Source organism: Peromyscus californicus, unplaced genomic scaffold (assembly GCF_007827085.1).
Source record: "Peromyscus californicus insignis strain IS unplaced genomic scaffold, ASM782708v3 Scaffold_7__1_contigs__length_154581171, whole genome shotgun sequence".
Classification (NCBI taxonomy): Eukaryota; Metazoa; Chordata; class Mammalia; order Rodentia; family Cricetidae; genus Peromyscus; species Peromyscus californicus.
The window spans coordinates 70789471-70796131 of NW_026294595.1; the positions used below are offsets into that span (position 1 = coordinate 70789471).

The 6661-nt window shown below is 41.5% G+C and overlaps 1 long non-coding RNA gene across 1 annotated transcript in view; it reads right to left on the bottom strand.

Annotated features, from left to right (window-relative positions):
* Positions 1-5159, bottom strand: part of LOC128102283 (uncharacterized) — a 32147-nt gene extending 26988 nt beyond the window's left edge. Inside the window, exon 1 of the long non-coding RNA XR_008215370.1 lies at positions 5073-5159. This is a non-coding gene — a long non-coding RNA (uncharacterized LOC128102283). The remainder of the gene's footprint in view (positions 1-5072) is intronic.
* Positions 5160-6661: the final 1502 nt, after the last annotated feature.

The window sequence follows — 6661 nt, forward strand, 5'->3', positions numbered from 1 at the left end:
ACATGTGTCTCTGTGTATATGTGCATCTGTGTATATATGCATATGTGTATCTGTTTGTGTCTCTCTCTGTGTGCATGTATGTATGTGCCTGTGCATGTATATGTGTGTCCATGTGTATGTGTTTATGTGCCTGTATATATATGAGTGTGTGCATATGCGTATATGTATGTATGTTTCTGTGTGTATGTGTCTGTGTGTGCTTATGTCCATGTGTCTATGGGTAAGTCCTTAAACTCAATAAATAGCGTTTAGTCTGAGCCTCCAAGTGCTGGAATCATAGGCATAAGCCAGAGCAGCAGGGGAAATGTCCCTTTATGCTACTTTTCAGCATATTGGTTTCCCACAATGGACAATGACCACCTCCATGCCCAGGAACCTGCATACTTTTTTTTTTAATCTAAGCTCTCTCTCCTCATAGTGTTAGTAAGAATTTACTATCACTACGCAATGTTTACACTGGCCTGTGGTCATTTATTATTGCACTCTTATGCAAACATATCTACATTTGAGTCATGTAACACACCTAATTCATCTTCTTACTCAGCTACCATGAACTTTGTATTTGTCTTTTGGTCACATTGTTCCACTGAGTCATTTTCTAAGACCATGTAAGTTTATTTATTTCATGTCACTTACACATATTGAGTACATTTTCTCTGATAAAGTTGAGGCACATTGAGAACTAGTTTTAGTTATCTTATTTCTTGAAAGATGTTTATGATAAGCTGTAGCACTAACCCTAATTGGTCTTAATAAAAACCTGGAGCCAGATATCAGGGTAAATGCTGTAAAATTAGAGAGACAAAATGAACAAGCCACAGCCACCTCTCACCTCACCAACTCCTCAGCCGAAAGGGGACAGAGCTACTGTTTTCTCTCGCCTTGCATTCCTTTCTCCTCCCAGCCACACCACTTCCTGTCTCAACCTTCCTAGTGCTGGGATTAAAGGCGTGTATGCCTCCTAAGTAGGAGGAGCAAAGGTGTGTGCCACCATTGCCTGGCTCTCTTTCTGTTTTAGACTGGATCAATCTTGTGTATGCTAGGATGACCTTGAACTCACAGAGATCCATCCACCTCTGCCTTCTGAGTGCTAGATTAGAGGTGTGTGCCACCACTACCTGGCCCCTATGGCTAATTAATGGCTTACCTCTGCACTCTGATCTTCAGGCAAGCTTTATTTGTTAAAGCATACACAAAATATCACCACAGTAAGCAATTTTCACCTTCTGTTCTGAAAGACTTTTTGAGGGATCTACCAGTCTGCTCCCAGTTGTCACTCTAAGACATTCTCACTACTAACTTGATTCCTAGGCTTGCTTTTCTTTCTCATTTTGTTGACTTGTGGCCTCAACAACTTCCCAAGGAAGGAAACATTGGATATAAAACTGAGGGAACTTACATGTCTAGATATATCTTCACAATATCCACACCTAGTTCTGAGGTTGGTAGATGCATCTAGAAGTGTCTCTATAATATCCATACTTAAGTACTGGGTTGGAAGATTTGTCTAGACATGTCTCCACAATACCCACACTCAGTTCTGGAGTTGGTAAATGTATAATTCTAAGTCAGAAATCATTATTTTTCTTTTACAATCTAAAGCACTGCCAATTCTTTCTTTTGGTTGCCAGTGATGCTGAGAAGTCCATTGCTACTCTATTTCTGGAATCTTCCTAGGAGAGCTTCCTTGTTTTTCCTCTTTTGGAAGATTTTGGAATGCTTTCCTTATTTCCAGTGCTCTGAATAGTGGCAACTATGTCTTGGAATTGGGGTCTCTGCATGAGGCGCAGGCATCTCTACAGGTCAGAGAGATTCCTCCAGGTAGCTCAGTGGGCCAATCTCGCCCCTCAGCAGTTAGTCACTGCTTCTGTAACCTTGGTGAGAGACCCTGTGAATCTTTTGCATTTCTGCTTTCACAGACATGTGAAGTGTCCTTATTTCCCAAGTCTCATGAGTCTTGGAAGGGATATTTTAACACTGAAGAAATTGCTACACAAAGGGGGAAGGAGAGAACTGACTCCATAAGCTGTTCTCTGACTTCCAAACACTCACCACCTATATACATATATCACACACACACACACACACACACACACACACACACACACACATACATGTGCACACACACACACATCATATATCACACACATGTGCACACACACACTCTTTTTCTTTTTTTTATTTTTTTATAATTTTATAATTTAATTTAATTTTACATATCAGCCATGGATTCCCGTGTTTTCCCCCCTCCCGTCCCCCCACGCCCACCCTCCCCCCAGCCCATCCCCCATTCACATCTTCTCCAGGGCAAAGACTCCCCTGAGGATTGAGCTCAACCTGGCAGATTCAGTCCAGGCAGGTCCAGTCCCCTCCTCCCAGGCCGAGCCAAGGGTCCCTGTATAGGCACCAGGTTTCAAACAGCCAACTCATGCACTGAGTACAGGACCTGGTGCCACCACCTGGATGCCTCCCAAACAGAGAATTCTCAACAGAGGAAACTCAAATGGCTGAAAGACATTTAAGGAATTGCTCAACATCCCTAATTATCAGGGAAATGCAAATCAAAATGACTCTGAGATACCACCTTATGCCTGTCAGAATGGCTAAGAAAAAAAAACACTGAAGACACCTTGTGCTGGAGAGGATGTGGAGCTAGGGGAACTCTCCTCCACTGCTGGTGGGAATGCAAGCTGGTACAACCACTTTGGAAATCAATATGGCACTTTCTTAGAAAATTGGGAATCCATCTCCCCCAAGATCTAGCTATACCACTCTTGGGCATATACCCAAGGAATGCTCAATCATACCACAAGGGCACTTGCTCAGCTATGTTCATGTCAGCATTGTTTGTAATAGCCAGAACCTGGAAACAACCTAGATGCCCTTCAACTGAAGAATGGATAAATAAAATGTGGTACATATACACAATGGAATACTACTCAGCAGAGAAAAACAGTGACATCATGAGGTTTGCAGGCAAATGGATGGATCTAGAAAAAATCATCCTGAGTGAGGTAACCCAGACTCAGAAAGACAAACATGGTATGTACTCACTCATAGGAGGATACTAGATGTAAAACAAAGATGACTAGACTGCTACTCACAACTCCAGGTAGGCTACCTAGAAAACAGGACCCCAAGAAAGACACAGGGATCGCCCAATGACAGAGAAATGGATGAGATCTACATGAACAACATGGGGATAATGAAGGGCAAGGGTCAAGGGAAAGAGAGCTTAGGGGAGCGGGAGATCCTAGCTCTTTTTCTTTTAATTATAAGAGAGACATCATGTGTGTCTAGATGCTGTTACTCCTAGATGACATCCTATGTCACATAAAAATCCCAGTACCAGGCATGGCATATCTTCTTATTGGTCAGTAAGGCCCAACGAACTGCTCACCACCTAAACAATATAGACTCTTCCTATCCATCTTGACGACCACCAGAACTACATGATAAGAACTTCTCACTGAAGATAACACACACTTGGGCTGTAAAATACAGAAAAGTGAAACTGGATGTGCACTTGAAGTGTCCTCCCTGCTCTGGCTAACTTTCATAGTGCCAAAAAGTATAGTGCAGACTACTCAGGGACAAAAGCCATCAAAAGTATAATCTGTTTGTGAACCTTATGAACCGCAATGTCAACTTTCTAGGGAAGATGAGCTCACTGGTACAACAGTGGGATAATTGTTGCAAGGGTAACCAACCACTCCTTGGTTGAATTTGAGGCTTGTTTCACAGGAGGAAATGTGTGTTTGATAAAATAAATCCAGCTAAAAGTCTATGACTGGGGAGGTTATAAGCCTTAGGAAGGAGCTTACTACTATTGCTTAACCAAAATGAAATGGTGACATACTACTTTCTAAAACTTATATTTCTATTCAGACAAATACTATCTCAGCTTTAAACACAGAACCTCCCCTTGGCAGTGAATAATGGTGGGTGTAGTTTCATAGCTGCTCAAGGCATTGAGAATAAAAAAGTGGTGACTGAATGCTCAGTTCTACATAGGACATTAATGCTATCCCTTCTACTGCTCAGGACACTATAGTAGAGGTGGTGGAAAGAATGTAAGTGCAAGAAGACAAGGAGAAAGACTTTGAAGTTGTTCATGGAATCTCATAGTCTTTTCAATTGTAATATCAGAGTAGCTATGGTTTCCTGCACTTGACATGCATGAGACTGAGCCTACCAATGGTCAACTATGGATCAAGGGAGGACTTATGACCCCACCTTCCGAAATGCTATTAATAGATTCTAAGAGAGGGACAGGCATTGTTTTCAGTTGTGTACCCAATGGTGAACCCATCAGGGTCAGGGATAGTTTCAAAACCATGGTCAACACAGACAACCTTGATTAAAATCAGCAGGTCACAAAACAAAGGGATACAAAAACAAACAAACAAACAAACAAACAAACACCATCTTCACTTTTAAATGCACGATTTAAAGAGCTCTATCTTTGTTCAGGGTTAAGTTAGCCTCCCTTCCCATCATTTCTTAGCTGTCTTCCAAGCACTTGCTTCTTCACGTTTGTTTTGGTGGAGGGGCACCATCAACACCTGGTGATGCTTTTCTGCCCATATACGACATTCAGAAGCAGACTGGAAAACTGTGGACAAACTAGTCTCTTCAACTCTAAGTGCTAATGTAGGATGATCTGCCTGGGGTACTTCCTTGGGAGAACTTCCTCTGTTCTTTATTACTATGTTATGTATTTTTAAAGTTCATTATTTATTTTTTGAGAAGGGGTGGTGCTGAGTCATATTCCACAGAAAAAGTCTTCTAGTTTTTTTTTTTTACATTGGCGACCTGGATGTCTCCTGGAAATATAGTGCAAGCAGATGGAGAAAAAGACCAGGGCTTGAAATTTTTTGTTTGGATAATTTTCCTTTTCCTCATCCTTCTTTTACTATGGTAGTTCTACCATGGTGGGGGATTCAGCGGAGACTTAGCATTCCTTGTAACAAACCTTACCTTTACAGTGAGGTAAGACAGGCTATCTGAGGCTCTAACTGCTCTTTATACATACCTTCAGCCTTGTTGTTTATTTTTAATCCCATCCTCACCTGTCTTCAAAGATGCTCACTGTTGCCGGTTTCTGAGTCTTCTGGAAGATTCAGAGGCATGAAAGGACTTGCTTCCCTTGTTTTCATGCTGTTGGCCGAGTCCCCACTGTTGTGCTAAATCAGTCTCTTCTCCTCTGTTGGCATCCTGGTTTCCATAGCCACGCAGTAGCAAGGCTATTGCATCTTCTGCTTTGCTTGTCCTTGTAACTTTATGCCTTCAAAGTAACCCTTTATTGTTGTCTCAGTTGGCTTTCAGGAGTGAGCAGAGACTTGCATGCCTTGTGTGTTATTTGACCTGGGAGACCAAGTATGCATTTTTCCTTACTATTGAATTCAAATGACAAAGTCCCTTAGAACAGTCTCTGTTTTCACGTTTCTCTCCTAAGATATCAGCCTCTTATGAATTACTACTTTCTTGTTCCTTTCAGCTTTGTGCCTTATAGCATTCTTATTTCGTTAACATCTTCTCTGGCCTCAGACCAGACAATTAACATGGAACCCGCCTTCATTTATCACATACATTTTGTTCCAGAGGTCTCTACAGCTGCTGAGTGCTGGTGACAGGGACCATATTTCAAAGCCAGCTGAAAGGAAAAACGTGGTTGGATTGTGGTTTCTGTTAATTCATTTTGCACAATTGGAGAGCAACTGCTCATTTGAAGACATTCAGTTTTCTTGGTTTATGTTCTTGGGTTTAAAAAGAAGAGTACACAATTAAAACTGGCCTAGGTATTTACTGAGTCACAACACTGAAAGGCGGGAGTCAAGGTTCAGATGGTTTAGAATTTCCCCCACTATGGTTATTTCATTTTTATGTTCTGCACAATTATTTTCAGGAGCCTTAATACTGTGGTCTCTTAGGATTCAGTCCAGCCAAGAGAATATGCTTTTAGTTCCCAGCTAGAGCATGGATGCCAGTTCTGACTGGCCCAGATTGGAGTATATGCCTTCCTTGTCCCATATCTGGTGAATTAAGCCTGAGTCACCTGTACTGCCCTCCTGTAACTGCCTCTGGCCTATCACTGCTCTAAAATGCAGCCTAGGGCCTTTGTGGTGCCTTCTTGCCAGAGTTGACTGAACCAGCTATGACTGCCAGCCCCAGGAGGACTTCATGAGGTAACTTCTCTCTGTTTGAAAATGGAATGAGCATATAGAACAACAGAGTAAGACATTTCAGGAGGTGAGCTGGGAAAAGTATGAGACCCTTGGACTGACATAGCATTTTGTGTCTATCAGATCAGTGCTATCAAGTTAAAAATAATGAGTCTCCAGGGAGATGAAGCAAACAGACACATGTCAACAGAGTAACCACAGGCAGAGAGGGGAACAGTCCAGAACAGGGACAAAAAGGTAATTGTTGCATCTGATGATTTTTCAGACAATTGTTTATGTGACTCATATGTGTTTTTCACTTAGGTGTCCGCATATATGCAGCAGATTTGAATTCGTTTTTCTGAATGAATTGTGACATGATAGATTCCTAAAACAAAAACACAAAGGTGAAAATAATGATAACATTTTAACATATGATCTGTAAATATATACCATGGAGTAAAATATGTTATATGTCAATATGTTTTAAGAGTAAC